Source organism: Vicugna pacos, chromosome 7, assembly GCF_048564905.1.
Source record: "Vicugna pacos chromosome 7, VicPac4, whole genome shotgun sequence".
NCBI lineage: Eukaryota > Metazoa > Chordata > Mammalia > Artiodactyla > Camelidae > Vicugna > Vicugna pacos.
The window spans coordinates 67,525,108-67,551,822 of NC_132993.1; the positions used below are offsets into that span (position 1 = coordinate 67,525,108).

General features: G+C 34.2%; 1 long non-coding RNA gene across 1 annotated transcript; it reads left to right on the forward strand.

The window, feature by feature from the left end:
- The first annotated feature begins 88 nt into the window (after window positions 1–88).
- Window positions 89–23,101, forward strand: LOC140697578 (uncharacterized). Its single transcript, XR_012074730.1, has 3 exons — window positions 89–133; window positions 14,959–15,015; window positions 22,980–23,101. It is a non-coding gene; the product is annotated as an uncharacterized lncRNA (long non-coding RNA).
- The last annotated feature ends 3,614 nt before the right edge of the window (window positions 23,102–26,715 follow it).

The following is a 26,715-nucleotide window of genomic DNA, read 5'->3' on the forward strand; positions in this document are numbered from 1 at the left end:
AGCAAAATGGAGGAAAACGCCCGCGTTTCCGGCGGTGGGCGGGGCCAAGGAATCACTTTTAAAGTGGCAAATGCTGTTAATTATTGACGCGGTTGCTCAGTACACTGGAGCTCACACTATTCCTTCGACTTAAGTGAGTATTTGAAAATTTTCTTGATAATAAAAACTATGATAGAACATTTTTTTAAAAAGAAACAGGACGTAAATATAAACAACAACAAGAACAACAAAAAAAAGAGCACACTGCGGTAAGGTCGGCCCTCAGGAGAAACTAATTAACCAGAGCCTAACTTGTTGGGATATTATCAGAATCAGCTGGCCCGGGGGAAGGGCTATATCCAACTGCAGCCAGCTTTTACTTTACATGTTGGAGAAGGGAAATACACAACTACAGTCCACCAGAGCCATCCTATCATACCTAAGAGGGGAGAGAAAAATCGACAAATACTTGCTAAGTTCACATTCTCGAGGCACACGCTAACTGAAAGACTCAATAACTAACTCAAGGGCTCTGAGACGTAAACATAGGACCGTAGACTGCTTCTCCCCCACACCTCACCACCACATTACTGAAGTCCCGTTCACAGCTGTTCCTTTTACCAGCACATCATGTTGAGCTATTGAAAAAAAAAAATTGCAAGGCATGTCAAAAGCCAAAAATAAAACCCACAATCTGAATAGACAGCAAGCATCTGAACCCGACATGGCAGGAATGTTGGAATTATCAGACCAGGGATTTTTAAAAGCTATGATTAATATGCCGAGGGCTCTGATGGATAAAAAATAGGCAGTATGTAAGAACAGATGCTCAATGTAAGCAGAGAGATGGAAATCCCAAGAAAAAAACAAAAAAACAAAAGAAATGCTGGAGTTCAAACACACTGTAACATAAATAAATTGCCTTTGAAGGGTTTCTTAGTAGACTGGAACTGGATACAGCTGAGGACAGGATCTTTGTGCTTGAGGATATACCAATAGAAGCCTCCAAAAAGCTGGGGGAAAAAAATCTTAAAATACAAATATAATCATTGGTGATATCATCAGTGTAGCTCAGGACTGCCTACTGATGAATTCTCTAACTTTCAAAAATTTGATGACACGTTATCTTCCACATATACATTAAAAATGAAAGCTTTGTTGATTTACACTTAAATGTTGCTTCTGACACAAATCAGGAAGCCAGATGCAGCTGCTATTTACGATACACATTCGTTGATTTTTAAGATGTCTTATTTGTTGTATTGAAACTGAATACTGAGATGTAAGAGATTAAAATTTTAAAGAATCTTTCTTGTCTTAAAGATTGCTGAGGATTGCAATAAAAAAAGAAAACAGAAACCATTGGTAAACAGTATTTATTGTAAAATATACTTGAAAATGGTGGAACTCTAGACAGTCATAAAAAGAATATACACGTTTTTCTGTGGGTAGATAGAGCATGCCAATTCCCTAGTTATGTTCAGAAGCATAGAAGAATAACTGAAAAAAACATTTGGAGTTTGGAAGAGGTTTTTTGTAGTGAAGTAAAAGTTGAAATATAACTATGAAAGATGTTCTCAGAGGAAGATATAAAATATAAGTATATTAAAATCATCTACTTGAAGAGACCATGAGAATGGATTAAGAGAGAAAATAAAACGTGCCATATAGTGAAATTATAAAAGATTTACTTAAGGCAAAAATATTTTCCAAATTCTAAAATCAAAGGGGTATAAAAGTATATCACTAAGTGAAAGGTGAGTGGTGGGGAATTTATTAATACTGTACAAAACAGACTAGAATGAAAGCACAAATCCTGAAATTTGATACTGCTTCATTTAATTACAAAGAGGAGTTTGAGCGAATTATACGGTAAGTGAATCTCAATAAAGCTGTTAACAACAACAACAAAAAAGGCTCCTTTTGACATGGCCACTGAAACCAGCAAAAAGGAATAATTCCCAACAGCCAGCCATAGGCAGCAATGGAAAAGCCTTTATTAATGTGTCACACCAATTCCTTCTTCTATTCCTCTTAAATATCATTAGATTTAGATGTATCCACTTTAGGATAAGTAGAGGCTTTACGCTGACTTTGAATTGATAGAGCCACCTGAGCCAGGAGACCTTATACCATCCTTGAGCTGGTGACTACGTATCAACGGTATTTGAGAGCAGCACTGTCAGTATCCTCATTCTGATTTTATCCTACTCTTTATCCACCGCCTGGACAACTGACCAACTAAGTCACTCTTCTTGTCGTTGTTCTGTTTCTCATTACACACTTACTCTTCCGTTCGCCAACTTTTTCCTTATGAAAGACTCAAAACTTTATCTCACTATTAAAGCAAATACAAGGCAGGTGTGGTCAGAGGTGGGTCATTATCTGTATGGTCTACCACAGGCAAAAGGAGCTGCCTGTATCACAAGGCATACCGTTGTGTGGAACAGAAGCTTAGCATTTTGTTTGGCTCGCGATTGTCACCATAAAACCAATCTCAGTTTGCTTGTACTCACAATATTTCAGGGGCTTTGGAGAAGAGCCTATTGTTTAAAGAAGGTAAGAAAGTCAAGTAGTGGTCTTTTTCAGCATAAACTTGCTCTATTCATACCTTCACTCTTTCCAAATAGGTTAGTTTTGTTTGTGTCTACCATGAAGCTGTTAGTCTCCTGATTATTTAAAAAGTCTAACGTAGCAAAGATTCGCCAGGGAGTAGCTCCTGTTTTCAAGCAAAGTGCACCACTCCTTTGAACTCTATTCCTAAGTTTCCGTGGTCACTTCTCTAATACATTGTGTAATTGGAAGTATGACTGGTGACTCATGGCCATACATAAATAGAATCATAACTGAACTTTTGTTTTTAGCAGTTTTTTTCTCATTTTAGTATAATTAGGCAGCTAATAACCCTTCTCACCTGTTTCCTCTCAAGCTGCCTTTCCCTATGAATCTGTTTTGCCAATTCCACAAGAGTCAACACTTCTTCATAAATAACAAACAACTTAGCAAACAGCTTCGTCACAGAGGTTTTGCTGCTTCGTACAGAGAGCGGCTTTGTAATAGCTTTCACACAATACCTCACTTATTAGCTTTAAGAAAGGATAAAGATCAGGGAACCCAGCAAGCACAACGGCAGTAGAAGAGTTGTCTCTTGACGCCTATTCTGGCTTCTGAATGTTCCAGGAACTCCTCATTAATTAAGATTATGACTGAAAATGGATACTGAATTTAATAACACAGAGGTGAATGGTTACTTTGACAAGAAGTTATAGTGTTATGTTGGGGTAAAAACCTGATTAGAGAGGGTTAAAGGGAGACAGAAGAGGTGTCATTGTTATAATCAGCAACTAGGGATGACAGTCTCAATGAGATTTACTGTAAAGAGGAACAGAGCACAATGGGCAGAAACTTGAGGCCAAGTCAAATGGTTTTGAAATAGACAAGTTTGCTGATGGTAATGAGCCAGCAGAGAAGGAAAAATAAAATATGCAGGAAGAAGAGAGAAGCACCGCTAGGATGATGTACTTGTTTAGGCAAGAAGAAATGGGTTGTTGAACATTGCTGGAATATTTGGAATACTTCCACATTGTTGTGTATCATTAAGCAATTTATTGTTATCTTAGGCTGCTTCAGAATATATAATATATGCCATCAACTCTTTGTTTCATTGACTTTATTTTGGTTCCTTTTGACTATTTGGTTTTATAACTTCTCACTGAAATGCTTTAGAGTGAATTTGACTCTGAGAAACAGGGAAGCCTACTAATTGCTTCCCCATTCCGTGGTCCCACAAAGAAATGTTTTCCAAGATTTAAATTACTCAGAGAAAACTACCAAAATCAAAACTCGGGGAAAGTATCTACATATAGCTGATATTTTCCAGACCTTTTTTCAGGAAAAGAAAACAACAACTGTAGCTCACACAACAGTGGCAATCTAATCAATAATTTCTAGCTGAACTCTTGGCAGAATACGCACTAGAATTCCAGGTGTGTTTAATATGCACGAGATGAAAGCAATCAGATGGAGAAGGGGAAGGGTTTACAAGTTGGAGGAATGCTGTCCCATGTTCTGGTTTATCTGTCATCCCCAATGTACTGATTCTGGTGATAGGGTTTTATTTCTTCCATTGATTCTTGCCCTGGTTATTGATGCCATTAATACATTTTTTGGAGCCTAGCATCTAGAGACATGTAGCCCACAGCACCATTACTAGGACAGGGTCAGCCAGAAAGAACATGGAAGCCAGACTTTGCTTTTTCCCTTCCTTACACACCTGTAGTCTTATTCTTGCCCCTAATCAGAATAAAGTCCAAAGCTATTTAAACATAGTCATATTTTTTTATGCTGAACCCTCAAATTTAGCCTTTTTGTTTTGGTGCCTTATAATGTACGAATAAATAAATGAGAATTATACTGATATTAGATCAGAGCACAAGAAATCTGGTCACCAGTAGCAGCATATAGTTAAAGAAAGCTTTTCACTCTAGCATTTTCTTTTACTTTCCCATCCTCTAGCATAAATTTGACTGCAGATGGCTGCTGCAGAGTGCATCTGATCCAATTGAAAGTATGACTTTCAAGTAACTTTAACTTACTCAGCATTGTTATACCGTCACTTTACTAGTGATTTAAGAACAATACTTACCAACATGTTATTTTTCTTGCATATCACTAGCAAAAATTCCTAATCTGTTTGTAAGATACAATCAGCATCTTTTCAAGATTAAAATCTTCTTTCTCTAAATAAAAATGAGATTATAGTTTGAAAGGTATCAGTCAAAATGAAATTCTGCCAAAACTGAATGTCCTGTAATTTATATTGTCAGCATGGTTTTGTCGTTTCTTTTCTATTTGGTTCATTTTACAGATGATTCCATGAGGCCCAGGCGAGCTAATTAACCTCAGGTCACATAAGATTAGGTAGCTTGCTGTCACATTAGTGTTTCTACCCAGCTACTGGGGAAAGGCAGAATGACAAAAAATTGCCATGGAACATGAGGTCTTCCAAATAACCCTGCTGTCATTTTTCAAATTGCTGCCAAATGCCTTCTTCAGAGCAGCAGCAAATGCCAATGAAGACCGAGATATTTGTTAGGGGGTCGGACAACCACCTTTCAAATAGCAAGAGGAAAACATTACATGTTCTCTGATGTTGAAGAGAAAGAAAGGCCACTGATTATATCTATTATTTGGAGACAATTTCTATCTTCTCTGAACTGGAGACTCCTGTAAGATCAGTGTGGCATTGGCTTTGACTAAATTAGGCTATTCGTGTGACAAAATTTAGCAGTGCGTGACATCATTAGCTTATTATCACTGAAGTGGCAGCCATCACTTCCTTGCTACAGTAAGAGCGAAAAGGCTGTAGCATCACTTTTTATTGCTAATGACAGTCACTTTACTCTGCCAATGTTTAAACACTTCATGGAAATCAAAACCTGAGACTAGGTCTTGGATGTATGGTTGCCCTATTTGTGTGTCTATAAAGAATTTTATAGAAATATTCAAATCTACATCTTTGGAGAAATCATTGTTGTGTGGTGGATGCCCAGGACACATTTATTACAAAGATCAGTTAGAAGTTTAAATCAGTTCTGTTAGCACAATCCTTCTAATTTATATAAAAGGATGAAAGATATTGGTGCAAGGGTTTCAGGGTAGTACAGAGAGGCAGAGGACCCAGTGGTGGTCCACAGAGAAGTAAATTGTTTTGTCTGACATCTTCAAATGCTTCTGCTACCAAACAGTGATGGAATCTTAAATTCCATTATTAGTGCAAATTATAAATATATAAATCTCTTATAAATTATAATCTTATAAATTAAAAAAAATTTGCAGACTAAGATGAAAATTATTCTTTTTAAGCTATAGTTTAATGGGGAGAAAGAGAAGAGAGTGCAATAAAGCTATGCCTCACTATCAACTGTTGGCACCTCATCCCATTAACACAGCTTTTTCTTCAGAGCAACAATCACTTCCTGATATTTGACACAGTAATTTCTCTACTTGTCCTCTCTTTTTCACAGAATGTAGGAGCCAAGTGGGCAGAAATTTTGCTTTGCTCACTGTTGTATCTTCAGTAAACCTAGCATGTAATAGACTTTCAATAAATATCAACTGAGTCAATGATTAAATGAATGGATGAATAAGCAAATTTGGTTGCTCACAGATAGTGGAGAAACACTGACTTAATGAAGGCTAGGATTCATGAAGAGAAAAATGGACAAAGGTCATTTTGCTTTACACATTAGGCTTCTCTCAGTTTGGTACAGAACACTGATATGTCTGTATACATAAGATGTTTGTGTGTGTATGCGTGTGTGTGTGTGTGTGTATATATATATATATATATATATATATATAATCTTAAAAAGATTTATATTGTAGCAGGATAAATATACTTCCAAGGAAAGAAAAAGGAAGATATGTAAACACAAGTGATTTAAGAAGAGAAGGAAATGCTACTTCTTTTGAATCCATTTTCTAACCAATCCATTTGCTTTTAGAGATAATACATTCTATTAACCTCCTTAACTTCCTGTGGATGTTCATAGCAGCACTTTTTACAAGAGCCAGGACATGGAAGCACTCTAAATGTTCACTGACAGATGATTAGATAATTGTATATATATACACGCACTTACACAAAAACATACAATGGAATACTACTCAGCCATAAAAAGAATAAAATAATGCCATTTACAGCAACATAGATAAACTTGAAGATGGTCATCCTAAGCCAGAAAGAGAAAGAAAAATACCATATATCATTTTTATTTGGAATCTAAAAAAAGAAATGACACAAATGAACATATTTACAAAACTGAAACAGACTCACAGACATAGAAAACAAACCAGGGGAGAAAGGGGTGGGGGTGGAGGGATAAATTGGAAGCTTGGGATTTGCAGATACTAACTTCTATATATAAAATAGATAAACAACAAGGTCCCACTGTATAGCACTGAGAACTATATTTAATACTCTAATAACCTACAATGAAAAAGAATATGAAAAGGAATATATATAACTCAATCGCTATGCTGTACATCAGAAATTAATACAACATTGTAAATCAACTGTACATCAATAAATTTTTTCAAATGTATATGCAAAAAAAAAAAAGAAGACTCTTCTTACCTTCTGATAAGCAAGTCACTATATCAAGTGTGGTCCCCTAGCTTCTGGAGGTTAGAAATTCCTACCTCTCTGCTGCTTTGGGGTCCCATCTTCTCTACTGCTATAACGTCAAGCTCTGTGATCACCTGTCCTACCATCGTTGCTGGTCTACAGCAGAAAGCCACCACTGGACAAAATGGTGCCAGTTTCCATTTCACTAGTGTGTTCCTGACGGTTTTGGTGAGTGAATGTATCCTTTGGGCATTTCTGTCTAACATAATTCTCTGGTGGGTGGTCTGGTCTCACATAATATATTCCTTCTTGCAAGACCACTTTTCTGAATGATCACTGTGGACAATTATTTTCTCCAGGCCTCTAAGAGTCACCCTAGCAGTGAACTTGTCCCATACCCTGGGTCTTTGCTACGGTGTTAATCTCCATATTTGAGGAATTCCCTCCAAGTCTGTGAATTCTTGGTTAACCAGTCTCATGCTCTGGGCTTCCGATCCCTGTCACCCTTAAAGCAAGCACCATCCAAATTTAGTCCCAGGAATGCTAGTCATATTCCTGGTGATACATACTAGCTAATTCTTGTTCCTTTGGGGTGCATATGACCAGCTGCCAAGGTTCTTGATTAGTTTCAAACCCTGCTCATTCTTGTGTCTGCAATCCCTGTTTTCCAGTTTCTATACTCTTTACTCTTGATCTGATCTGACTTTAGTAGCATTGCAAAATAATGCAGAAAGGTCAAAGAAATCATGCTCTGTTTTCAATAACTAGGTGATAAATAAGATTGATTGAAGCACTTTCAAGATTTGAAGGAGAAACACAATGCATGCATTAACACAGGGATATTGCTTAAAGTGGATATAGTTACTATTTGTTTTATCTTACAAAGGAGGCTTCATTGAATGAAAATATAGAAAGCTGATGTTTTTTGAAATGTTCACTTCAATTATTCTTTTATCTAAGAGGAAAATCCTTTCCCTTTTAGATATAAAGCACAAATGAAATATCTTTAGGAAGAAACAAAACATTTAGAAGCTATGAACTAGAAAAGCTTAATAAATAGGAATTTTCTGTTGAGAGTATTTTAGCAAAGTCCTGTTAAAAATTGATCTCTAAGTTTCCTCTTTAGTACTGCTTTGAATTTGAGTTGCAAACATCCATTATAATTAATTGGAGTACTGTCAGAAATCTACATAGATTTTGGAGAATTAAAAGAGAACTCTATACCTTCTGAAACATACATGGTTTGATTTCTCATCTGCAAATAACATATTGTAAAATACACTTACGCAGCTAATTTTGTACTTCAAAATACTAAGTCACTTCTGATCACCCTTTTGTATTTTGCTAAGAAGCAACTTTAAACATGTACTCTAGTAATGACAAGGTTGTGCTTTCTGGTTTCTGATAGGAGCGCTCATTAACATCACTCATAACCTTATATAACAAACACAAAAACCATCCATTACTCAAAAGACGAAATAAAGATTGGAAAAATGAAAAACAACAGGAGATTTACGGAATACATACATACATAGAAAGAATTCTTGTCAGCCATCCCTGAATGATGGTACCAATTACCCAAAGTAAATTATATACATTCATCCTTTATTTGTTAGAGTAATCTTGTCCAAATTGTGTCATTCTTCTATGAAAATCTTGTTCTTTACTTCTGTGTGTGCTACTTTTTAATGTCAGTACTTACTAGGTTTATATAAATAAAATTAAAATGTTTTATATTAAATGTTTGTTGGACTCTAGAGGTAATATGATGGTGGTTTCATTTATTCCTCTTTGAGTATCTACCAGTTTTTGCCTTACATAGTTTGACACTGTGTTGTTAGGTGCAAAAACATGAAGAACTGCTTTGTCTTCATGGAGAACTGACCCCTTTAACATTGTGTAACGTCTTCTTCACCACTGATAACTTTTCTTACTTTGAAGTTGGCTGTTTGATATTAATATAGCTACACTTGCTTTCTTTTGATTAGTGTTAACAGATATACTTTCTCCATCCATTTACTTTTAATCCATATGGATTTTTTTACTTAAAATGCATTTCTTTTGGACAGTATGTTTGGGGGTCACATTTTTAATTCACTTTCACGATCTCTGTCAGTAAATTGGCACATTAGCCCAGTGACAAAGTGATTACTGACATAGTTGGATTAACATCTACAATATTTGTTACTTTTTTTCAAATAGTTGCCCTTCTTTGTTTCTCCTCTTGTCTTCCATTTTTTTTCCTTTTTTTGTGGATTTAATTGAAAATTTTATGGTTCCATTTCTCTTTCTTAGCCTATCAGTTGTACTGGTTTTTGTTTTTTAACTTTTTTTAGTGGTTGTCCGAGAGTTTGTAATTATACATTTACAACTAATCCAAGCCCACTTTCAAATAAACCAGATCATTTCACAGGTAATGTGAGTGCTTTAGAATAACAGAATAATCCTAATTTCTTCCTCCCATCCTTGTTACCAAAGCTTTCATTCATTATTTTTATATAACATATATATATTAGGATAGGTAGATTGTCCATATAAACATCCACTAGATATATACATAGGCATACATAATTGTGTACATCGTTGCTATTGTTTTTTGAACAATCTATTATCTGTTAGATTAATTAAGAATAAGAATAATAGAAGTTCTTACTTTACCTTTATTTATTCCTACTTTCATGTTCTTTTCTTTATGTAGATCTGTATTTCTGTCTTGTATTATTTTCCTTCTTTCCAAAGAACTGATTTTGATGTTTCTTGCAAGGCAACTGTGATAACAAATTTCCTCAACTTTTGTTTGTCGGAGAAAGTCTTTATTTCTCCTTCATCTTTGGACGATAATTTTTTCAGGGTACAGAATACTAGGTTCGTGGTTTTTTTCCTCTCAGCACCTTAAATATTCTACGCTACTCTCTTCTTATTGCATGATTTCTGAGGTGAAGGCAGCTGTAATTCTTATCTTTGTTCCCATATAGGTAAGTTTCCCACCTCCCTGACCCATGGCTTCTTTCAGGATTCTTTCCTTTTGATTTTTTGTAGTTTGCAAATAGTATTCATATGTGTCATTTTTCTGATTAATCCTGCTTGGTTTCTCTGAGCTTCCTAGATCTGTGGTTTGGTACGTCATATTAATTTGGGGAAATTCTCAGTCATTATTGTTCCAAATATTTCTTCTGTTTTTTCTTCTTTTTTTTCTTTTTCTCCTCCCTCTGGTATTCTCATTAGACATATGTTATACCTCTGTAGTTGTCCTGTGTTTTGAGATATTCTCTTCTGTTTTTTCCAGCCTGTTCTCTCGGCTTTTCAGTTTTTCAGAAACCCTCTAGCTCAGAGTCTTTCTTCAGTTGTGTCTAGTCTACTAATAACCACAAGTGCTTTTCATCTTTAGTGTTTCTTTTTTGTTCTTAGAATTTCCTTCTCTTTGCTTACACTGCTCATCTGTTCTTGTAAGCTTTCTATTTTATTCATTAGAGCCCTTAGCGTATAAATCACAGTTGTTTTCAATCCTTGGTCTGATAATTCCAACATCCTTGTCATATCTAGTTCTAATGCTTGCCCTGTCTTCAAATTTTATTTTTTATTAATTTATTTTATTATCATTATATTATCATTATTATTATTATTATTATTTTGCCTTTTGGAATGCCTTGTAACTGATTCTTGACAGCTGGACATGATGCACCAGGTAAAAGGAACTACTGTAAATCGGCTTTTATTAACATGGTAGTGAGGTGTGGATGGAGGGTAAATGTTCAGATTGTACTATGATTAGGTCTCAATATTTAGTGAACCCATGCCTCTGAACTGTTAATTTCACAAGTGTCTCTCGGTTATTTTCTTTCCCCTTAGGTGGGGCAGGATGTTGAGAGTTGGCTAGAGTTGGGTATATCCCTTCCCCCAGGTCAGTTAGGCTCTGCTTAATTTCTCCTGACTGAGGGCAGGTCTTGTTAAGAAGAACGAAGTGTTTTGATTCATTCAAAATGGTTCCTTTTCTCCTCCCCCTGCCAGAAGCATGGGGGATTTTCATTTTTTTCCCTCTAATATATACTATGGAATCCTGGTCAAGTCCCTGGAGGTTAAGTCTCACAATATTTTGGGGGCCTTTCTGTGACTGGGTCCCTGTGGAATTTTTAACTCTCAGAATTGCCTGCACTAAGCCTCCAGAAACTCATCAACTCCAGTCCGGCTCTTCCTACCCCAGCGATGATTCCCCCTGCAGTTCCCACTTGTGACTCCCTATATTTACCTGTTTCTCCAATCTTGGGGCAGTGGTTTTCCCTGTGCCCTCACCTCTCTTAGGGGTCTAAGAAGATATTAATTTTTTAGATTGTTTAGCTTTTTACTTATTCTTAGGATGGCCTGGTGACTTCCAACCAGAAACTACTGAGAGTGTTTCCCTACAGCTTTGTACCTGCTGAGCAACAGTGGCCTCAGCTCCAACCCTCTCTTCAACCCCAGAACCTTGAACATCATAGCTCAACAAGCTTACAGCTTGCAGGTCATAAAGATGTGTGGATCACTATTGTATAATTTCAATTTATCCTATCTTAGAGCAAGGAGATTACCAAATGGTCTGTTGTTGTCAGTGGAGTAGGTATTTGCCTTGGAATGTGCTCTTATGTCCCTTGCACTTTTAAAGCCATATAATTCAGTACCATGAGGGCACAGATCAGTCACCTAGTATCTGGCAGACATGTGCACTGGTTTTAATCATTAAGTCAGTCAAACCATATTCAGTATCTTGTAGTAACCTATGGTGAAGAAGAATATGAGAACGAATGTACGTATGTTCCTATGTGACTGAAATATTGTGCTGTACACTAGAAACTGACACATTGTAAGCTGACTGTACTTCAATAAAAATATATTTTGAAAAAATTCAGGCCCTGTGGCATATCCAGCTTCCAGAGTAGACATATTAGAGGTTCCAGTGTGGCGTTTGTACCCTTGCCCACTGTCTGCAAAGTCTGTGCCCACTGAAAAAGTAGCAGTCTTTCCTTCAGTTGCTTCTGTTCTGTGTCTCTGGGCACTGTTCCCAACAGTGTGGACTCCAAGATTGCTTTTGGACCACCTAGAGATTCTTTAAGATAGGCAATATACTTTTAACATGCTATTTGCAACTAAAATCCCTGATGGATACTCCAGAATTTTAGTCCATATATGTGTTTATTTTTCTTAAATAGCCTTATGAGAAAACAAGCAAGAAAGGAGCAAATGGAGAACATAATATTTTAAAAACAAATTTATATATTTTCATGAGTGGAGATAATTTGTACTCTCATCACAAAAATACTGTTGTTTTTAACCTGTGCACAAAAGTTCACAATTACTCTATACAGTCATCATTCTGCAACTGCAGTCTCTCATAACTGTCAGAGAATGTATATGTTCAGATCGCAAATTTTAAGTAATCATTGTTTTTCAGCATGTGTTTTATTATTTTTAAAACATTTTTTATTGAAGTATAATTGGTTTACAATGTGTTGATTTCTGGTGTACAGCATAGTGATTCAGTTTTATATATATATAATATATATATATATATATTATATATATATATTTATATATATATAATATATATATGAAACATACATATATTCTTTTTCATAATAGGCTATTACAAGGTATAGTTTCCTGTCTATATAGTGGGACCTTGCTGTTTATCTGTTTTTTATATAGTAGTTAGTATCAGTAAACCCCAAACTCCCAATTCTAGCATGTGTTTTAGGTTTTAACATACTTGCAGTCATGAAATACAGTAAATGCATAAAAAGTTCTTAGAAATTCTCCGTCATGTTCATATTCATGTTCTTTGACTCCTTGTAGTTGGTATCTTATTTTTGACAACTTTAGCTTGAAAAATCCCAGTTATCTAACAAGAATGATTAAAAAAAAACTAGTAATTTAAATGAAATTGCCTTCAACTGCCCTATACTTATGACATTAAGATTAATAGCAAAAATTATATGAAAATAAAAAATAAAGACAACTGAAAGAGTTTCAGAATTACCTACAAAGGAATATATTTGATACCTCTAATGCCCCTTTACTTTCTGAGATTGTTACCAATCTACAGAGTTGCTTTTTTGGGACTTTCCACGTACTTGTGATACATGTGTGTTCTGCTGAATTGTGCTGTGAGTAGCAGTGTCTACACAGTTCATCCTTCATATGTTAAACATCTGTTGTACACTCTCCTCCCCCCGAGTAAGACTAAACTCATATAGTTGTATGTAATCCATTTCACAATATCCATTCACTTTCTTTTCCATGATTCCTGGCCTAAGTTCACTCCACATTCAGAACAGCTCTCTTCATCTTTCACTTTTGAAAAATAGCTTCCGGAAGAAAATGACTTGAGGCAATAAAAGGCTTATGAAACTAAACATGAGTTAAACTTGAACTGGACCTCTGATTTCCTGGATTCAGATTCTTTTTCACAGCCTAAGGAAATTCAATTAACCCAACCTCCAGAATGTAATTATATTCATTGTTTCAAACTAACACTCACTCTTATCCTTTCATTCATTAGACATATGCTAAATTCCTATAATTGAATGTCTTCACAAATCCAAAGAAACATGCTGTTGGAAATGCTTTGTATTCTACATAAATTTCAAGTTTATACAACTCTGTGGTTTTCCAATATGGCTTTGTTGGCTCTTTGTCTCTCCTTTAGTTTATTACCATCTATGGGGGAAGATACCACTGTAGATCATATTTCAAACTGTCATACTTTCCAACTTCCCTATTAATGCTTATTAACCCTGTATTTGTAAATAACTGAATTAGCTAATACCTCTAACCAAAATGCAGATGTCCAGATGGTAGATTCAGCATACTAGAGTGGGAAAGGGAGGTAGAAGTCAAGTCAGTCATCTCTCATAAGAAAAAAGAAAACAACACAGAATGATCTAAAATTTTATACAAGACCTGACCAAGAGTACAGCAGTAATTACTGACAGCAGAGTAGACTAGGGCACAGACTTCCAGGCATTTGTTCCCATATTCTCACTATATAAACTTTTCATACTATGCTCACTAAATGCCACTTCTGCTACACTTGCTAATATTACTACAACATTATAATTTTAAACTATTTTTTAAATCTAAAGAAAATATTTTATTGTATTTTTGGTTTCTTCTAAATGTGCCAGGTCACCATTCTTTATTGCTTTTTAAGGTTACTTTTTGTAATAGTAAGGTACTTCATGAAGGGAAAACAAGCAATTAAATTTAGAAGCCAGATGTCAGGAAAATATTTAATCTCACATGAAAGGAATTCTGATCAAGAGGCTTAAGAAATGCTGAATGATCAATACATCATTAAAAAGGATCAAAAAGACAGGTAATTTTTTTTGATAGCTTAATTTAGATTTCCTTAAAAAATCTGCAAAAGTACTAAACAATTTCATAACTCCTATATTAATAATAGCTATTATTTTTGACATTTATTTCAAATATTATATTTTTACTTTCTAAGACGCTTTGTCCCTTTTCCTGTTACAGCACTGTTCTCTGGGGATGCGGCCATTTCCTTTCCTAATTACCAGCATGGTGGATATTTCCAAAGAGAATGAGAAGAAATGAGTGTTATTATTTGACAATACATTGTGTTTCAGTGAAAAATGTATGATTATTAGAAGTCAATGAGCTGAATTTTGGATCCAGTTCTACAAAGATTTTGATATTAGTCCTGAAAAGCTTTTGTGTATCAAAATGATAATCTATGAATTTTGAAAACTATAGTAGCTTTCCCTAATTCACAGGGTTGTCTTAAGGGTAAACTGAAGTGATAAAACAGCCACAACCACAATAGCTATTTATTAATCTCTTTCCATCTGTGGCAGAGTTAAATGCTGTATTTTCAAGGACAGGCAGAACATGCATCCCCCGCCACCCAAAAGGTAAGTAAACAAGCCAGGACCTAATGAAATGGAAACCCACGTACTGATATGGGAAAAAAAATATGAATAGCTGGATAATTTCTGAAAATGCACCTTATATCAATGAACATCAATTTCTCTACTGTAAAAACAAGAATATGTATTGAGATTATAGTTTGTCTTACACCCCTGCCAGATTTAAGATATTATAAATCAATGCTAAGTGCTACGTGAAAGTGATGAGAGGTCTTGAAAAACCTCGTTTCACCTTTTGCAACCTCATTTTTGTGTATTCCAAGCTAAAGCAAGAAAATTAAAAAACAAAATACAGTTCTAAAGGAATGAATTTCTTTGACTGCAATAAGAGTATATACATAAATATGATTTTAAACAATATTTATAAAAGAACACTTCCAAGTATAAGCAACTTTCATTTTTTGTTAATTTCAGGGTAAACTAAATTTGCATTAGTTGAAAATTAATAAGTGTTAAAAGGTAATTTTTAAGAGCAAATAGAATGTAAGTGCTAAAAGTGGAAAATGACTTTGCATGGCTTGGAGATAGAATGGAATACAGAAAAGAGAATGTGCTTTTAAATGGAGTACATAAAATCTAAAAATTTTGCAGCCTCCTTTTAAGTGTTTGCCACAAATAGAGACTGTCTGTTGAAAATATTCATTTTAACATTACTGACCTTTAGATATGTAAGGACATTTCAAGTGACATTCAGAGCAGTAAATGAGAGATTGGTATTCAACAGTTTAATATATATTCAAATGAATATGATAATAAGAGAAATTTATGAAAGGGAATATATAATAGCTCAAGAAATGTTGATAGATTCACAGGATAACTTCAGTTGTGTGATTATAAAGAGACCAAAAGAGTCTTTAGGTGAGATGTGATTATAATCTTTTGCTTTAAAGAAATTTTCTGTGATGCCCGAGAATCTTGCTTAGGCTAACCTCAGAGTTAGAGGATTCTGACTTACCCTGAATTGCTCTAATTGTTAACTAATTTTCTAGGGAACAAGGAGAGTTCTCTGTAATTTTCTAATAAGTATGGATATATCACCTACATAGGACCAGGCATCCTTTATCTACTCTCCCAGGTCATAAAACTGATTTTGTTATTTTTTATCTGCTTTTGTGTGTGTGTATGTTTGTGTATGTGTATGTGTATGCTTGTGTGCCCCAGTGCTGCATATTATAATTAAAAGTACTAGGATACAGTATATTAAAATGAGTATGTTCTTTTCTTTTTTCTTTTTTTTAATCTTGTCCCATCTCTCTTCTACCACCTTTTAATAGAAAACATATATTACAGGCCACTAAATACAAAACAGATTGGCTAAACCTTTAAACGACAATGCTATACTTTACAAAATTTGCAAGTAAAATGTAAAGCCTGGAAAGTTAAATTGCTTGGCTATTGTTAAATAACTTGATCTAATTGACATTTTTGAGATACTGCATCCAACAACAGAAGGATACACATTCTTCTCAAAAACAAATGAAACACTGGCCAAGATATGCACACTCTGGGTCAAAACACAAAGTTCAACATATTTAAAATTATAGATATCAAATAAAATAGAGGTAAATAATGCAAATGAAGCAGGATAATCCTTATATAGTCAGAATTCAAGCAAGACACTTTTAAATAACACATAGGTCTAAATAACCCTCAAGAAAAATTAAGGATGAATGAGAATAGAGTCTCTGTTCATGGACTGGGAGACTCACTATAATTAAGATGTCAATTCTTCCAAGTTTAATATATGGATTCTATGCAATCCCAATCTAAATCCCAGCAACAAATTTTTAAAATACTTTATATATAAGCTAAAAAAAAACTGAATAGCTAACATGATACTGAAAAAGAACAAAGTTGTAAGACTCACATTATCTGATTTCAAGAGAGTGAAAGAACAGGCATGTGGATCAACAAAACAGAAACTACAAACTAAATATTTACTATAAAGCTACAGTAAACAAGAAGTGTAGTATTGTGAAAGAATAGACAAATAGATAAATGGAATGGAAATAGACCCCCACAAATATACAAAACTGACATTTGACATCGAAGGAAAGGTAATTCCACAAAGAGTCGTCTTTTCAACAAATAGTGTTAGAACAAATGGATGTCCATAACAGACACTATTAAGAGAACAAGCCACAATTTGAAGAAAATATTTGCAAAACACATACTTAATAAAGAATTGTATCCAAAATATACAAAAACATCTTAAAGCTCAACAATAAGGGGGAAAAAAGCCCATTGAAAAAAAATGGGCAAAATACCTGAACAAATGACTCACTAAAGAAGATATATATAGATGGCAACTAAGATTACAATAGATGCTCCATCTTATTTATTATTAGGAAAGAGGACAATTAAAAAATTAGAAACCACTACACAACTATTAGAATGACTACTAGCTGGCCAGGAAATGTGTGCATCATTATGATTAGGGATTTGAGAAAAAGACTATGAAGGAAACATTATTACCTTTAGTGAGAATTTGTTTTGTGTGAAATGGACATTAATGTTGGCCAAAAAATTTTCTGTACTTCTGTAGATTTCTCAGCTTTAGAATATCAGTCCTGGGTATTCGATAAGGGCTGTGAAATATCCTCTTATTTCTCCCATACACAAGGAATGACTGAGAGAAATTAAGGCTTTGTTGCCCTGAAAACAACTATAGCAATTGCAAAAGGTAACACAATCTATCTCATACTTGGCTGATTCAGTAGTCTATGTGTGTATGCTACATAGGTTTTCCAGAATTCACTAAAAAATTACACATCATCAAAAGAAGAGGAAGAAGGAAAAAACTTTTTCAAGAGACAAAGTAGTCAACAGAACAAAACACTAATAAAAATAGACTGTTTAACATATATAACTGAAAAATTGTGCTCTACACTGGAATTTGACACAACATTGTAAAATGATTATAAATCAATAAAAAAATGTTAAAAAAGACCATTTAAAATGTAATTGGAACTGCAGAAGGAAAAGAATAAAGGAGAGTGGAGAAATATAATTAGAAATTTCCTGAAAAATTTCCCAAGAAATATGAGATTAATTCATATATGAATCACAGTGTATTTTTTTGAGCAGTATTAAATTATATGAATATACCACATTTTTTAATCTCTTCACTTATTAATAGCTAAGCAGATTGTTCCTTGTTTATAGCTATTACAAATAAAGTTGCTAAAATATTTGTGTATACATCTTTATATGCACAGATGCAGAAGCTTTTATTTCTATTGGATAAACACCTAGGAGTGGAATGGCTGAGAGCTCTTCATTATTCTGTATACAAGTCTTTTATCAGGTATATGTTTTACAAAAATATTCTCCCAATATGTAGTATGTGTTTTATTCTCTTAACAGTATCTTTCTAAGAGCAGTTTTTATTTTACATCAAGTCCAATTTATCAAATTATCTTCTATGGAATATGATTTTGTTTTTATATCTAACAATTTGTGCCTAACCCAGTGTCTCAATTATTTTCTCTTAAGATTTCTTTTAGAAGTTTCATAATTTTAAGACTTCCCTGTTTATGTATAATCCAATTTGAATTAATTTTTATACTACATGAAGCATTTATCAAAGTTTTTTTCACATAGACATATCACAGTCTCCATAACATCTGTTGAAAAGATTATTCATTCTCTCCTAAGTATACTTTGCACATTTGCCTAAAATTAGTTATCAATATACATCTAAGTCTAAGTCTCGGTTTTCTATTTTCTTCCATTGATAAGTTTCTACCTTGACTCCAACTCCAGGCTTTCCTGATAATTATAGCTTTATAATAAGTCTTGAAAGTAGGTTGTATTTATCACTGCTTTTCAGATTGTTGGTTAATCCAAGTTCTTTGCATTTCTATTTGAATTTTATAATCACCTTGTTAATTTCTGGAGGAAAAAACAACTGTTTGGACTTTGATTGGGATTGCAGTATGTCTGCAGTTCAATCTGGAGAAAATTCACACCTTAATAATACTGATATTCAACTGATAAACAAAGTGTATCTCTCCTTTTATTGAGATACTTAATGACTTTCAACACTGCTTTGTAATTTTTAGTGTATAAATCTGACATATCTTTCGTCAGGTTTATTCTTAATTATTTCACATTTTTTATATTATTATAAATAGCTTTTATTACCTAAATTTCTGATTGCTCACTGATAGTATAGAAGAACACAGTAAATATTTGTCAATTATTTGTATCCTAATAGTTTACTAAACCCATTAATAATTCTAACATGTTATTTTAGTTTTCATTAAATTTTCTGCATGGACATTCATGTCATCACTTTATGCCAAGCAGGAATTTTATTTCTTCCTTATCAATCTGGATGCTTTTTTTCCTTGCCTTATTGCACTGGTTATAACCTCCACTACAATATTGAAAGTAAGTAGTAAAAGTGGATATCCTGGTCTTGCTCTTGATCATAGTCTTTCAACATTAAGTATAATGTCAGCTGTAGGTTTTACATAGAGGCTCTTCAGGTTGAAAAAGTTTCCTTCAATTCCTAGTCTGATGAAAGTTTTTCTCAGGAATATTGAATTTTCTCAAATGTCTTCTCTATTGAAATAATCGTAAGCTTTACCTCTTTAAATTGGTAATATGGACAATTACAGTGATTCTTTTTGAATGTTAACTGATGCTACATTGAGTAATTTTCCCTTAACAGCAGTAACAACAAAAAATAATGTAGCTTCCTCATTAAATAATATGATTTCCCCCTACTTAACTTTGAGACTTAGACAGGATTTGACTGTTCGAGAAGACTTATAGGACCCAAAATATCAATGCTCACTAGTCTATGATTTATTTCAGAGAAAAGATGCAATACAGCAACAGCACTGAATAAGAATATGTATCCTGATCAATGGTTGTCAGAGACTCAAGCTTTAATTTTTCTTGCTCTATAATAGCCATAATAGACCATTATAATTTCGCTGTCTGATCAGAAATCACTAAGGTGGGCTCATAACACAGTAGAACCTAGATGCCGGAAGTGGAGTCTTAGCTAGAGTTTCTCATACCTTGCTAGTAATGCAGGCATATTTCTTGTTATGTAAAGAGAGCAATGGCAGAGCAGGAATCTCAAAAGTACAAATTATAAACCTCACCGATCTCAATAAACACCACTAGCAAGCTGAAACAAATCATCCCCAAACTCATCACGGTTTGCACTGTATTAACCTGTGCATTTCTCACTTAGGCAGGGGTCAGTGCCCTACAGATACTTCAGCAAAGTTGCTCAGGTCAATTCCAGGCCTACAGAATTAACTCCTCCCAAACTTCTCCACTCCCCAGAAAAGTCCATCAATATTTCTCTGTTCCAACACAGTTTTCCTTATTAGTCATCAAAAGTAATCTGATTTATAATTATATATTTATTCAATGAATGTATAGTTTAAAATTCTCCAAAAGCACAACTTGAGATAAGAACTTGGGTGTGGATATTTTTGGGGGGAGGACTGAGCCCAGAAGAGAGATGTTGTAAAACAAAGTGAATGACTTATGGAATAAAGAAAATCCTATATCAGGTTGCACTATATATTTCACATTAATGAACTAAAGAAGCTCAATTCTGCCAGCAGCAACCCTTGGACATTTTTCAAAATGGCTCCCAGAAATGTCTTCCTAATAGATGAAGTGCTGGAGCATTTATTTGTCGGCTGCTTTCTTTCACTGGGTAAAGGTTGCCTCCAGGGGCTTCAACCCCCCAAACTTTCTAATCAGCACATGCCCAGGTGCCAATATAGTTACAGCAGTATTGGAGAAGGCACTGGGGAAGAATGTGATAAGATGCTCAGTGTATGAACTGGGACCAGTGTTCAGCATCAGGTCTAAGTCTGATCTCACTACAACTGTCTATCACAACTGATATTAGTGAAAGCTAATACCAGAGGTAAGCTAAATAAATGCATTGTAGAATACAAGAGATGTATGTTTATTTGGTTTTTTTTTGATTGATAAATGCAGTTTATTTATTTAATTTTTTATTGAAGTATAGTCAGTTTATAATGTTGTGTCAATTTCTGTTTACTTGTTAATTTCTTTCTTACTTGCTAGAAAGTAAGCCACACAATCTATGATTATGACCCTTGACTATTTTATTCATAATGCTGTATTGATCTCCTAGCCTAGAGCCTAGTGCATAATAAACACTCCATAGATATTTCTCAGAAGGAAGGAATAAAGAGGAAGGAAGGAAGGAAAGAAGGAAGGAGGGGCAGCACAAGTCAAATTTTCACACAAAAGTACACATGAGTGACATCAGGTTGCAAGGGTGGCACGAGCAAGTATAAAGACTACAGAATTAGAGACCACGGTACAGTAAAAAAAAAAAAAAAAGAATAATCTTTACTAAGCTTCCCAAGTTTAAAAATCATCTACTTTACAGTTTTGAGTCAAGGCTACTCTGGAAACTAAATTATTATCATTTCACGATCAATTAGCAATATCTTTCAAAATGAAAGTATCATTCCTACTCACTCCGCTGGCACTTTCTAGAGCTGAGATCACTTGGACAAAGATCAAAAGAGTTTGCTCTTTCCTTTCATTTTTACGAAGCTTACGGAAATCCTTTCTGACAACTGTCAGATTTTCTACTGCTTTGTCAAGCAAAGTGATAGATAGTCTTAACAGCCCCTGGGAATGAATCTTTCAAGTCAGAAATCAACTCCTGTAGCAACTGAGAGTATGCAAGATAAACAGATGGCTCTATATCCCCAAAGAAGTGCTGTTATATATTTATTTATTTTGGTGTTTTATACACAGTTCATGCTTTGATAGATTAGTCATGGAAGTCTTCCCTGAAGAAGACTGGAATGATTTGAAATGATATGAATGAAAAGAAGATGTTATGTCTGCATTAGGTCTGTTTTTCTTTGGTTAGAGAATAAATAGATGTGTGGTTTTTTGTTGTTGTTTGGTTTTTTGGGGTTTTTTTGCTTTTAATATTCTCACTGTAGATTTTTTAGTTCACGTTTAGAAAAAAATCCTTTCATTTTAGAAATGATTGTAACTAACACCTGACAGAAGAGCAGGGAAAGTATTCCTTTTAGATTGCTCTGTTCTGTTTAGATTGCTCAGATATTGTTATTTTGTGAATAATAAGGTAAATAACAGCAATCACATTGATAAAGGTTTGGTGGGTTATTAAATAAATTAGTCACAAACAACAGTCAAGATAAGAATTAGACTTTAACGAAGCAATGGTAATGTGAATTTTCCAAGTAGTACTAATTTAAAGGAGAAAATGCATATTATATTACATATATACCAGCATAAGATTCCAAAATGAGAAACTATGTTAAATATTACATTAAAGTACCAATTTAAAAATTCTAAAAATAAGGTGATTAATATTATTTATATTTATTTATATGTTGCAAAATCTAAAAGATTCAGTGAAATTAAATATTAGAATACCCATAAGTAAATGAATGGATGAATGAATGACTAAAGAATGAGTGAATGTACACCCAAGTAAATACTATTTTGTTACTTTCAAATATCTAAAATAACCCCACCAAAAAAGAGAGAAATGATTGCCCCCAAAATCCTAATAAATGGGTGAAATTTATTGTTTAAAACCTTTTATTTTTAAATAATTTTAAACTAACAGAACAGCCAAGAAAACAGTATACATTTTGCCTAATTTTAACATTTTATATACCCTGGCACAATTACTGAAACCAAAAAATTAGTTATTAACGGAACTACAGAATTTATTCATATTTCACCACATTTTCAATAATATCCATTTTCTAGTCTGGGGTACAATTCAGTACCACACTGAGTTTAATTGTCATCAATCTTTTCATCTTCCAAACTATAACAGATTCTCAGTCCTGTCTTCCTTGATCTTAACAATTTTGAAGAATACTGTTTAGAATTTTGTGGACTCCAGCAATTTGTGGGGTCTTGGGGTTTTTCTCACAATACAGTTGAACTGATGAGTTTGGAGAAGAGGATACTAGAGAGGTGATGTGTCCTTCTCCCTGCATCACATCAAGGGGACACGGTATGGATCTAGATGCACTGCAGAAGGAAAAAATCGTAACTCTACATCGTCAAGCACATTTCTCCAATATAATGTTAATCTGTTTCCATCTGTAATCAAAAAATATATTGAGGAATATCCTTTGAGACTGTGAAAATATTGTTTCTCTTTAAACTTTTTCCCTCTGGTATTGGCAGGATCTGTGGATCTTGCCTGTAGCAACTATCACTGTGGTCATTAGTAATGTTGTTTTTCTATTTTATTCTTTCTCTATTTATTAATTGAGGATTTTTGCAAAGAGCTGTCATCCTTTTCCTCCCATTTAATACATTTATTCAATTATTTACTTATATCAGTGTGGATTCATGCATATTTATATTATTATTTGAGTTATAATCCAATGTTGTTATTTACTTTATTGCTCAAATTGTTTTAATTTTGGCCATTGGGAATGCTTTCAGCTCAACTTCTATATTTTTGACATTGCACCTTCCTTTTTTTTTTGAGCACTTTATTAATTGGGTATAAAAACTCACAATCTGACAGACACCCCTTCTGAAACAGACAACCAGTCATTCTGTATTCTGAGGGCGGAACAGAAGAAGGAAGCGAATCCCTCCTGCACTCCACATGCTACACTGCACTTGAAGCAATGAGTATCGACCTTGAGGGGAAAGAATACTTAAGATTATGATCAGAGTAACTGATTACAGCTTAACGTGTTCTGATTCTTTGAGTTCTTGTGATGAAATCCAATGCTAGTGTCTTAATCTCAGTTAACATGCCTACAGAAAGCCTAACTACTAGGAAACTAAGAACTAAGCCAATGCATAAGCATTCAGTCATTGTAGTATACGCTAATTATTAGTTAGAAAAAGCCTCTTTGATGTCGGTCTTGCTCAGGAATTTTACTTGGATTGGTCCCTAAAATCACACAGGGATGTTCATTACTACAACCTCTCTCCCTTCAGTGTGATCAGGTTTGGATCCAGCGCTGTATGATAATACGTCCCTTTTACATCCTGCCTCTGTAAGAAGAAAATTATCCATAAGCACCACTCCCTTCCCCAATGTGTTTCACAGGACATTTTTTCTGCTGTGTACCCCAATGATGTGGGTGTGCAAATAAGGATGTCAAGTCAGTTAAGAACCAAATTGCTCTGCATAACATAAAGACAGTGTTGAAGAGAAAAGCAGAAAGGAATCAACAAATGTGTCTTTCATCAAGATGGCCTAGCCTTTGTGATGTGTGATAGGATTCCGTTCAAGCCCCAACTAAAATATTAAGTAAAGCTACTAAGAAATGAATGTTTTATGTGAGTATTTTTTAACTGAGAGAACAAAAAGGGGCAACTAAAATTCATGTGAGCCTCAGTATGGAATCGAACAAAGGTGACCTTTTAAAGAAGTCACCACCAGAGAAACGCAGGAGGCCAGGAAGACAAAAGTGCTGAAGCACAAAAAACTTCAGAGGAGACTTGGATTTTCAGAGGCCATGAGATTGGGTGGGGGGCTCAGGAAAATTTTATCTGGATCTTATATGCGTTAAGTCCACCAGATGTCATCTCAGTTCTATCTGCTTTCAGAATTTCCTTTTCTCCTGCTAGTGACAGGTGACAGACCTGTGGTACCCTCCAACACCGCCATACTCCATCCACACAGTATTCTATTCTATCACATATATTGGTTTAAATACAAATATGTAATGTTTGGGTATATGTAAATTTACTAATTAAAATACCCACCAGTACTGGAATCAAGTAGAAGTATGAACGAAGGATGAAATTTGAAGACCTTGTATTTAAGAGATTAAGTGATAGAAATAGGTGGATGAGAAACACTCACAACTAAATATGTAGAAGATTAGGTCTCAAGGACTATTTACTTGACAGAGATTAGAGGAAAAATATATCTGGGCTTGAGATGATTAAAGTCATCATTAGAGGGAAAATACAGGAACAATACAATTCTTAATATTAATAAAGTCTGATCCCAGCAGCTACATTGATTAGATATAAATTTTCTTCTTCTTCTTTATTGACGAATACTTTGTGGCCTGACATACATTTACTGTGCAATTCTCTTATGTACTGAAGAACAAATAAAATATGTAATTCACAGGTCAAACTGAGAACCATTTTTTTTTTGTCATTGGCCAGAATATAATTATCTCACCATCCTAAATCAGCCTCTTTGTTTTCTTCTCTTTCAGATCTATGCTCACCAGAAGTCCTTTAAAACTTAAAAATAGAGTGATTGAATATGAAAGAATATTAAATATTATGTAGCTCAGCAAGGCCCTTTTACGGTTAAGGGAACTAAGCCACCGGGAGATTAACATGGTGTTCTAGTTAGTGGGAAAAATGATGAACCACAGTCCAGGCTGGCCTTTCCCCACTATATCTGGCCACTGTTGGTACCCAAATCAACCTCAGCAAAAATATCTAAATACTCTCAAATTGTATATCCGATTAGAGAGTCAAAAACAGTAATGATGTTAGGTGCTATAAGAATGGAATTAAGAAATGACTGAATTTCATTTATAACCTGTTTGTCATCGGAGTAAACCTGACAATTTGTGAGGATTTAATTTCTGATTTTCTATTCATGGGAAATTTTGGGGTATGTGTACAGTTTAAACACAAATAGCCAAGTTACTGTATCCACGATGAAGGAAAAGATGACTTTATTATTATTATTTTTTTACCTATACTTCTCACCAGATTGCTAGAAACACTGCTCTCAGTTAGTAAATGTTTTCTATTTCTGAGTTTGGAGCAAGGCAATGGCCAGTCTCCTCCCATCTCCTCTCCCCAACAAAACGTAGAAAGAACAAATACATGTGAAGTAATACAAAGAAAAAGAAATCTCTGATAGTCTGCTCATGGGTTTTTATTTTTTTGTATCTTTCTTTCTATTATCATTTGCTACGTAGGCATAGGTAGACCAGTAAACTGGGGAGGTGATGAGCTTCACTCTCTGAAGATAAGAGTCATATAAATGAATGATTTAGCAAGGCAGAAGATGTGAAGCATGATCAGAAAGATGTGCACATTGGCCCTTGTGATTACAATGTAATTACAGTGGTGTTTTGTTGGGAATACCTAATCTATCAGCTTGCCAAGTTGCTGCACCGGAAAGCATGTCATTAGTTTCTAATTCTTCCAGATAGTTCACAGATACCCTGGAATTTGAAGCAACATGCCTTGGCAAGCTGAGGAACTGCTTATACATGAATGATGAAACATTTTTCTTTGGGGTAAAGTCCTAGTTTACAAAAAATAACACATTGAAATTATGACCTTCAGCCCTAAAATATGTCTTCTTTCCTGAAAAATGAAAATATGCAAATATTAAGATTATATGGTAACCCTAAATCCTTTATCTATTATGTGCTGTAAATGAAAATGAATATAATAATCTGGTAAAATTACTAACAGTAAATTCAGCAATAGCAACAATAGTAATAAAAATTAATTATAAAGTAATTCCACTTTAACTAAACTTTAATATAAAATCAAGAGAAAAGGGATCTTATTTGGTTGCATCTTGCAAAAAACAACTGTGTGTTTAATATATGCTTGACAAATACTTACTATATGAAAGAAATCTATTGTATATTCCAATCATCAAGATTTGGTTTGAGAAAATATTTTCTTCTAAAAGAAACTACCATTACT